Source organism: Brugia malayi (genome assembly GCF_000002995.4).
Source record: "Brugia malayi strain FR3 genome assembly, contig: Bm_v4_ChrX_scaffold_001, whole genome shotgun sequence".
Classification (NCBI taxonomy): Eukaryota; Metazoa; Nematoda; class Chromadorea; order Rhabditida; family Onchocercidae; genus Brugia; species Brugia malayi.
In genome coordinates this window covers 14,132,920-14,140,625 of record NW_025062479.1, presented here as the reverse complement: position 1 = coordinate 14,140,625, position 7,706 = coordinate 14,132,920, and positions in this window count along the sequence as shown.

Sequence of the window (7,706 nt, the reverse complement as noted above, 5' to 3'; positions counted from 1 at the left end):
AATTAATTGTAACTAATGATTCCTACTACCATTGTTGTTATGTTGTGGAACAATATTTAAATGGTAATATAAATAAATTTATCCAACAGAGAGAGAGAAAATGGGAAAAGACAGCTAATGTTTGCTCGTAATAGTGGGAAGGCAATAGTGGAAAAGAATTCTAAACATTTAATGTTGATAATAATGATAATTGTAATAAATGATTATAATTATAGTAATGATAATAATTGATTGAATGTTTTGAAGTATATTTTGTTGTTCAAAATAATGCTAATTATTGCTTTTTTTTTTTTTCAAATTTTATTTACTATTTCATTTTACGATTTATACTTTAGTTACTTCTATAATTTCGTCTTAAAATTAATTCCTTTTTTTAAAAAATGATCAAACTTATTCATAAATAATTAATATTTTACAGTGATAATAAAAGAAAGTGGAGAAGAAATTGGTTTCTCTTTTTTTGTTCATAGTATAACTTCATTAATTGAAATGTTTTATCAATTACCTTTCTATTTCCTATTACTATCACTACTATTACTCAATGAATGATTTAATAAGTAATGTTTGATTGCAATTGCATTACCTAATAAATAATGCTTAAAATTTTATTTGTTTTTGTTTTGATTATTACTTGGATGATTCATCAAAATTTGTGTGTTTAACAATGAAATAATTTTTATATTTCGTAATTCTTTTTTTCAAATTAAAAAATTATTAAACATTCATTTAAAACAAATTTTTTTTACCCACCTAAAAAAAAAAAATTATTCATGAATTTAAATTTAACTATTAAAAAAATAAAGTTTTGCAGATTTAACTATAAAAGTTTCGCTAACTGCTTCTACCTAAACTTTGTAAATTCGGAATAATTAAATGACTTCTGTAAGACCATGCAAAATTTCATTAATTTTATCTTTCATGAAAATTTCATTAACTTTATCTGACCAATAATTTTTCCTATTCATAATAATTAAGTATTTTTTTTTTTTGAAGTTACTTTTTCCTCATAGAAAATTTTCAATCGGAAGCTTTAATTATAAGTTTAAATTACTCTCTACGGTTTTTTTTAAAAAATAATTATTGTGCTGCTGATGACGAATTAAAAAAATTAAAAAAAAAAAAAACTAATCTTTTTTTTTTTAAAAAAAAAAATAACTAAAAGAATAAAAAGGAATTTTTTTCTCAGTCAATCTAGTTTGCTTTTTTACTTTTTATATACCAAAAAAAAAAAAAAAAATTCACTACAATTTATGGGACTTTCAAATAATTAGAATTACATTAATTTTAGACTTCTCACTTTTTTTCCTTTTCTTCCTTTTTTTACTTGAATTTGACCCGTTATTGGTAATATATATATATATATATATCAATATCATCATTTTTCAAAAAGAAGGGAAAAAATTTTTTCTTATAAATGTAATAAAAAAGACTGAGAAATTATTGAAACGGCAAAAGTTTATTTAAGCTAAGAATCTATTGATTCAATAATTAAATAGTGATGAGCAAACGTTAAAAAGTTAAAATGTCAGTTAACTAAATATAAGGCAACAAATATCTGTTTATTATCTATTAGAATCAAGCAATTTAAATAGTAAACAAAAAGAAATTGATATTATTCTCATAATTTTTATAATTTACCATTATCTCCCAATTACTTTTTATTATTTTCAAATTTTAATTACATTAAAAAACAAGTAGAAGGAAGTTGGTTTGAAAATTTTAGCAGTTCGCATAAATCATAATATTCCATTTTCTTTGGTTGATTATTTATGAAAAAAAAGGGAAAAAAAGGAAAAAATTTTAAACGCTATACCAAAGTTATTAAAGATTATTATTATTATGAAAAAGATAAACTCATACAATATTTCAAAATGAAATGAATCTTTTCAACAGCAAAAAAGAAAAAAAAAGTAATTAAATTTTGTTTTTTTAATGCTTTTTAAAATTATTACTTTCCCTCTTTTTTTTTGAAAATAAATCATTTCTTATATGATTTTACTTGATTAATTGCGCAAATCGCATATATTATTTTTATTGATTAATTACAGAATAATTCAACTGTTCTGTAAAAAAAAATGTCAAAAATTTAATAAACAAAAAAAAAAATATTAGAAATTTATTTCAAGTATTATTTTTAAGAAATGATCTATGAAAAGGTCAAATGAGTATAATAATTATTTTTTAAACAAATATATCACTTATATCATGAAATAATTTGAAATAATTTTACCACTATATAAAAGTAATATAGCAATAAAATAAAAAGCATTATTTCCAATAAATGTTTTTTTCTACAAAAACAGAGGGAAAAAATTCAAACAGTTTTAGGTTTAAATAAGTATTTCCAACAAATTTTATATTCTTCATTTTTCTAATTTAATACAAAATTTTCATTTTCGTTTTTAATTTCTAAATATAACTTTAAGTGCATACCTTGAGTATTTTTGATTGACAGACAATAATTGAGCTCGTTTTTTTATTTTAAATTTTGATCTTATTAATGATAAAAAATGATAATCTTAAATTTATTGATTTTTATTCATATTTTGTTATAATTAAATTTTTGCATCCCCTCTGCAAATAATATAAATACATTTTCTTGAAGCCATTTTTCTATTTTATTTCACATTTTTAAACTAACATTTGCAGCTTTTACGTATACACTTCTAAACTATTATAATATCGCTTCAGCAGAGAAATTTAAAAGGAAAAAAATTTGTTAAAAAATTTTTTTTTTAAATTTTCTCAGTAAACAAAATGCTTGCTTGTATTTAATTCTGACATTTTCCATTTCAAACATTTCAGTTAAAACAATAGCGCCATAACGATCAGATATGATTGCATATTTCAATAGAAGTTTTTCTAGGTAATAACTAAGTTTTATTGATAAAAAATCACTGATAAGAGTAATCAGTTTTCTTAAAGTCTTTCTAATCATTCTCATTTAACATCATAATAAAATCACTTCATAAATGTGTAACATTTATGAAGTCAACAAACTATGCTGTTTCCTCTGGAAATTATTTATTACTGTTAAAAATTAATTACCAGTTGATATCAGCAAATAAATTGGTTAAATTTCGATATTAAAGCATTTATTGTGGAAATGATTTACACTGCCATAAATTATTTATCAATTATTATCCCTAAATAGACTGATTAAAGTCTAATATTGAAGCACTTGTTGACGAAGTGATTTAATATTATTATAAAAATTAAGTATCAGTAAATAGGTTGATTGAAGTTTGATAAGCTCGAAATGATTTGCAAATGCTGTGAACTAATTATCAATATTCGAAATACTTAAAATTGTACTTTACGTATCGATATCCCTCGCTTTTTCATCAGACCTCATTGTGGCTTTCATCTGTATTAGAGTTTCCTTTTTCTTTTTTTATTCCTACATTAGTTTCAAATTTTAAAACAACGTGGAAGTTAAATTTTGAATATAATAAAGGATATATGTGAGATAATAAAACATATCTATTCTATTTTCTTCCAGAAAAAGTAAGATATACGTGAGATATATCTATTCTAAAAGAGTACCAAATGAATACCAATAAAATATCCAAATATTACTTTTATTCTCCCAGAAGATTTGACACTCTTTCATTGCACTTATTTCTAGTTCAAATTTATTTATCATATTAGCATTTCGAGTTAGTTTATTTAACATTTAATTTCCTTCTCATATAAATCATAAATTGAGTTAGTATAATACTTGACTAAAAATAAAATAAACCAACTTTTACAGATGAAAAAAAAAGACAAACAAACAAACAAACAAAAATTAGATGGATTTAAAATATCAAATTTAACTCAAGTAAAAATATTTTGATTGAATTTTTTGAAACAATAAAAAAAGAAATTTTCTATTTAATTTTTTTTTTTTTGCATTTAATTTTTACGATATGTAAATAAAATAAATAAAAAATATTTAAAAAAAGAAAAATAAAGGAAAAATGAAGAGAGCAGAAATAATCAAAATGTTAAGAAAAAAATGAAAAGAAAGGAAAAAAATAAAACAAAACAAAATAAAAAATTGTTTAAAAAGAATAGAATAGTAAATAAGCACTAAATTAAAGAAAATATTGATTGATTGCTTTAAACAGAGCTAATACTAGCTAAAATAAATCAATATTGAAATGGAATACAATGAAGCAGTGAAATGTAAAATGCATAAGCTATATACTTTCCTTAAGTACCATGAAATTTTCTAATCATTAAATAGTTTCATTCATCGTTAATTTACATATAAGTGTATAATTATTAATATTTATTAGTATATTATTACCAATATTATTATTTATTTATTTATTTATTATTATTACTAAAAATAATTGCATTGATGAAGCGCAAATGATATAGGAAGAAGAGAAAATAAAACGAGAAACCTTGAATTTTTTAATTTTATTGGTTAACTATAAAAGTATTTGATTTTTCTAAAGAAGTTTTTTAATAAATAATTTAGTTCTTAGTAATCGTTTTTTTTAATTTTTAATAGTTACCTTTTAATAGCTAATCTTTTTAAAATATTTTTTCAAAAATTTTTTTATCGCTTTTCACATAACTTCTTTCTTTCTAGCTCATTCTCTCCCTCTGTCTCCCTTTCTTTCTCTTTCATTCTTTTTTATTACCATTATTTTTTTTTTTTATTAAAAAATTTCAGATACATCAAATATTTTCAGAATACATCAAACATCAGTGATGTAATAACAAGTACTGAATAATTTACCAGAAATGCATGAAATTATCCTACTATCTTTACAATTACAAAGTCTCTTTCTCTCTCACTCTCTCTTTTACATTTGAAAATATTTACGATATTTGATATTCATTTATAAAAATTTAAGATTTAATGGTTTCTTTTCGTTTATATACTAAATTATATGCTGCAATCATAATATTTCACTTATCAATTTCAGTCAATTTTAAATTTGAAATCATTTATTGTGAATAAGAATTTCAAAAACTTTTCATTTCAAATGCATTAAATTAATTTTTGGTTATTTAAATTTACTTTGATTATATTACAATTGATTATTTAAAATATATTATTTAAATTTATATTAATTTATTTAGATTATATATATATTTTATTTTTGATTATTATTTAAGCAATCATACGAATGATATTCGATTTTATTTGATAACGCTGATTAGATTAATTTTATTGTGATAAGCCTATTAGTTACTTCATTTTATTTCACTTTTCTTTACATTCTTTCCCTTTATTAAATTATGGCAATTAATTTTAATATTACTAGTCTAATAATTAAATTATTCCTAATTAGTTAAATTGATTAAATCAGTCACTATTAGATTTAATTGTACTAGATACTACTGAGGTTTAATTAATTTAAACTAAATATTATTGAACTTCATTCACTAACTGATTGCACTATCTCATTTTCATTGTATCATTTTATGATTTGAAATCTGCTATAAACGCTATCAGTGCTAATATTAAAATTCATTAAATACAGCAATGTTTGAATCAATGAACTCTCTCTCTCTCTCTTTAACTCTTTCTGTCTTCATTATATTATCACGTTGTAATCTATTATAAATTGAACATTATTTCTACCTTTTAATAATTTAAATTTTCAGTTTCTTTTTTCTTTCAATCTACTAATTTTTTTGTTAAATTATCATTTCAGCCATTGAAATTTTTGCACTGTGAAACGACGATTACATCTCAATTCATCCACACTTGATTATTGCAATATTTTTTTTCTTTGAACTGAGAGATATCTGAAAGAGTTCAGGCAGAAAGGGCGGTGTTGGCAAGTGGATAGAAGAATGGAATGCATCTGTCTTCCTAAGCTTTTGTCAATAAATGCGCTACACTTCAAATATCCAAAACCTTTAAATTGTGATAGTGTGGAAAGCTCGAGCTCTTCCTTTCATTCTTCTCTTTTCTTCTTATTCAATTAAAAACTATTTTTAACAGTAACTTTCATAAATTACACTAATATTTTTCTAATTTAATAATTTAAATTCTTTTGTTTTTTAAATTAGTATAAATTTTATTAATGAATAACTGATAATAACAATAGTGCGCAAAATTGATTAATCACAAACATCATTTTACTTGATTATTTAAACACATTTACAATTATATTCTATGTTACTTGTGTTCTTATTAATTTATTAATTTTTATTTAATTTCATTCTTTGTTATATGCTTTCATTTTAAATCATTCATTCATCCAATGTAAATTGTTTTAGAAAGGATCCTTAAGTAATAGTTGTGTACACTAAGTATTGTTATATTTAAAATTTTCAAAGTAAATTTAATTGTTTGGTAAGAAATGTGTGCCATAATATTGGAATTAAATATTAATAGATAATACTTGCATTAAATACTAATAGTTGTTAACATTGGAATTAAATACCAGTGGATAATAATATTGGGATGAAATATATATATATATACTCCAAAAATTAACGAAATCTTTTCCGTAATTGAAAGATGAAATAATTTTACTGGAATTAAATACTAATAGTTAACATTAAATATATATATTTGAAAAATTTACTTTTTCATTTGATCATTACGAAATAAACGATACTTCTGTGAATGTACTTTAAAGCGCATTTGTTCATATTAAGCTGTTACGAATTCATTTTCAAATTCGTTTATTCTTTTCTTTCAAATTTCAAAATTCTTTTACTTTAGTGACGCAGCTTTTTTTTTTTTTACTTTTTTTTACTATCTATAAATTACACTGTTATGCTTTCTTCTTTTTTTTTTTGCTATCAATGAACATTAGCATGTTGTTCACGTGATACGTACGTATTTCATACTGATTACGTAATATAAGAATAATTTGTGTCTATCATTTATTCATAAATTCTAAAATTAACATCAATCTTTGAAATATGTTGAAATAAGAAGTGAAAAAAAAAAAAAAAAAAAAATGTTTAATCAAATGATTTCATACATTTTAACAATGATTAATTTATTTGTTGAAAATTCATGTAATGCATTGCTTAAAATTTTTTTTTTCTTCTTATTCTTCTTTAACTAGCTTTTATTGCAATTGCAAAAGATTTCATAATTTATTTTGTTACACTTTAATTCGAACTTAAAATTTTGTATAAATAACATTTATGAATAACATTTAAAATTAATTGCATATAATAATGAATGTTACATTGGAATAACAACATTTGTACTTGTACCATATAATTGAATTCCTCACAAAGTAAGTTAATCGGTCATAGAACGAACTATTAAACAAAAGTATCACTTTATTTATTTGTAAAATAAAGGTAATTGATAATGGTATTACTCAGTAAAACATACTTCAAGAAGATGACTTAGAATTTTTTGATTTTTTTTGCAGGAAAATTTTAAAACACTACTGTTAACTTAGACTGTTGAGCCTTTTGTGACATATTAGCATAAATTATTAATTGCAAAAAAAAAAAAAAATCTAAAAGGAAGCTAAAAGAACATTTTTTCTCACTATAACAATCAACATTTCTTCTGCAAATCATAATTGTAAAATAACTGACAAAAAAATATCAAACAAAAAAAAGAAAACGAAATGTCTAATTTGGGATGTTTAACTTATAAACATTATTCATTAATCACTTAAAATTGATGTAATTTATAAAGAAGTATTATAAATAAATTATAATAAATTAAATTGAATAAATTATCGTGAAAAAGAAAACACGAAACCTCATTACAACTC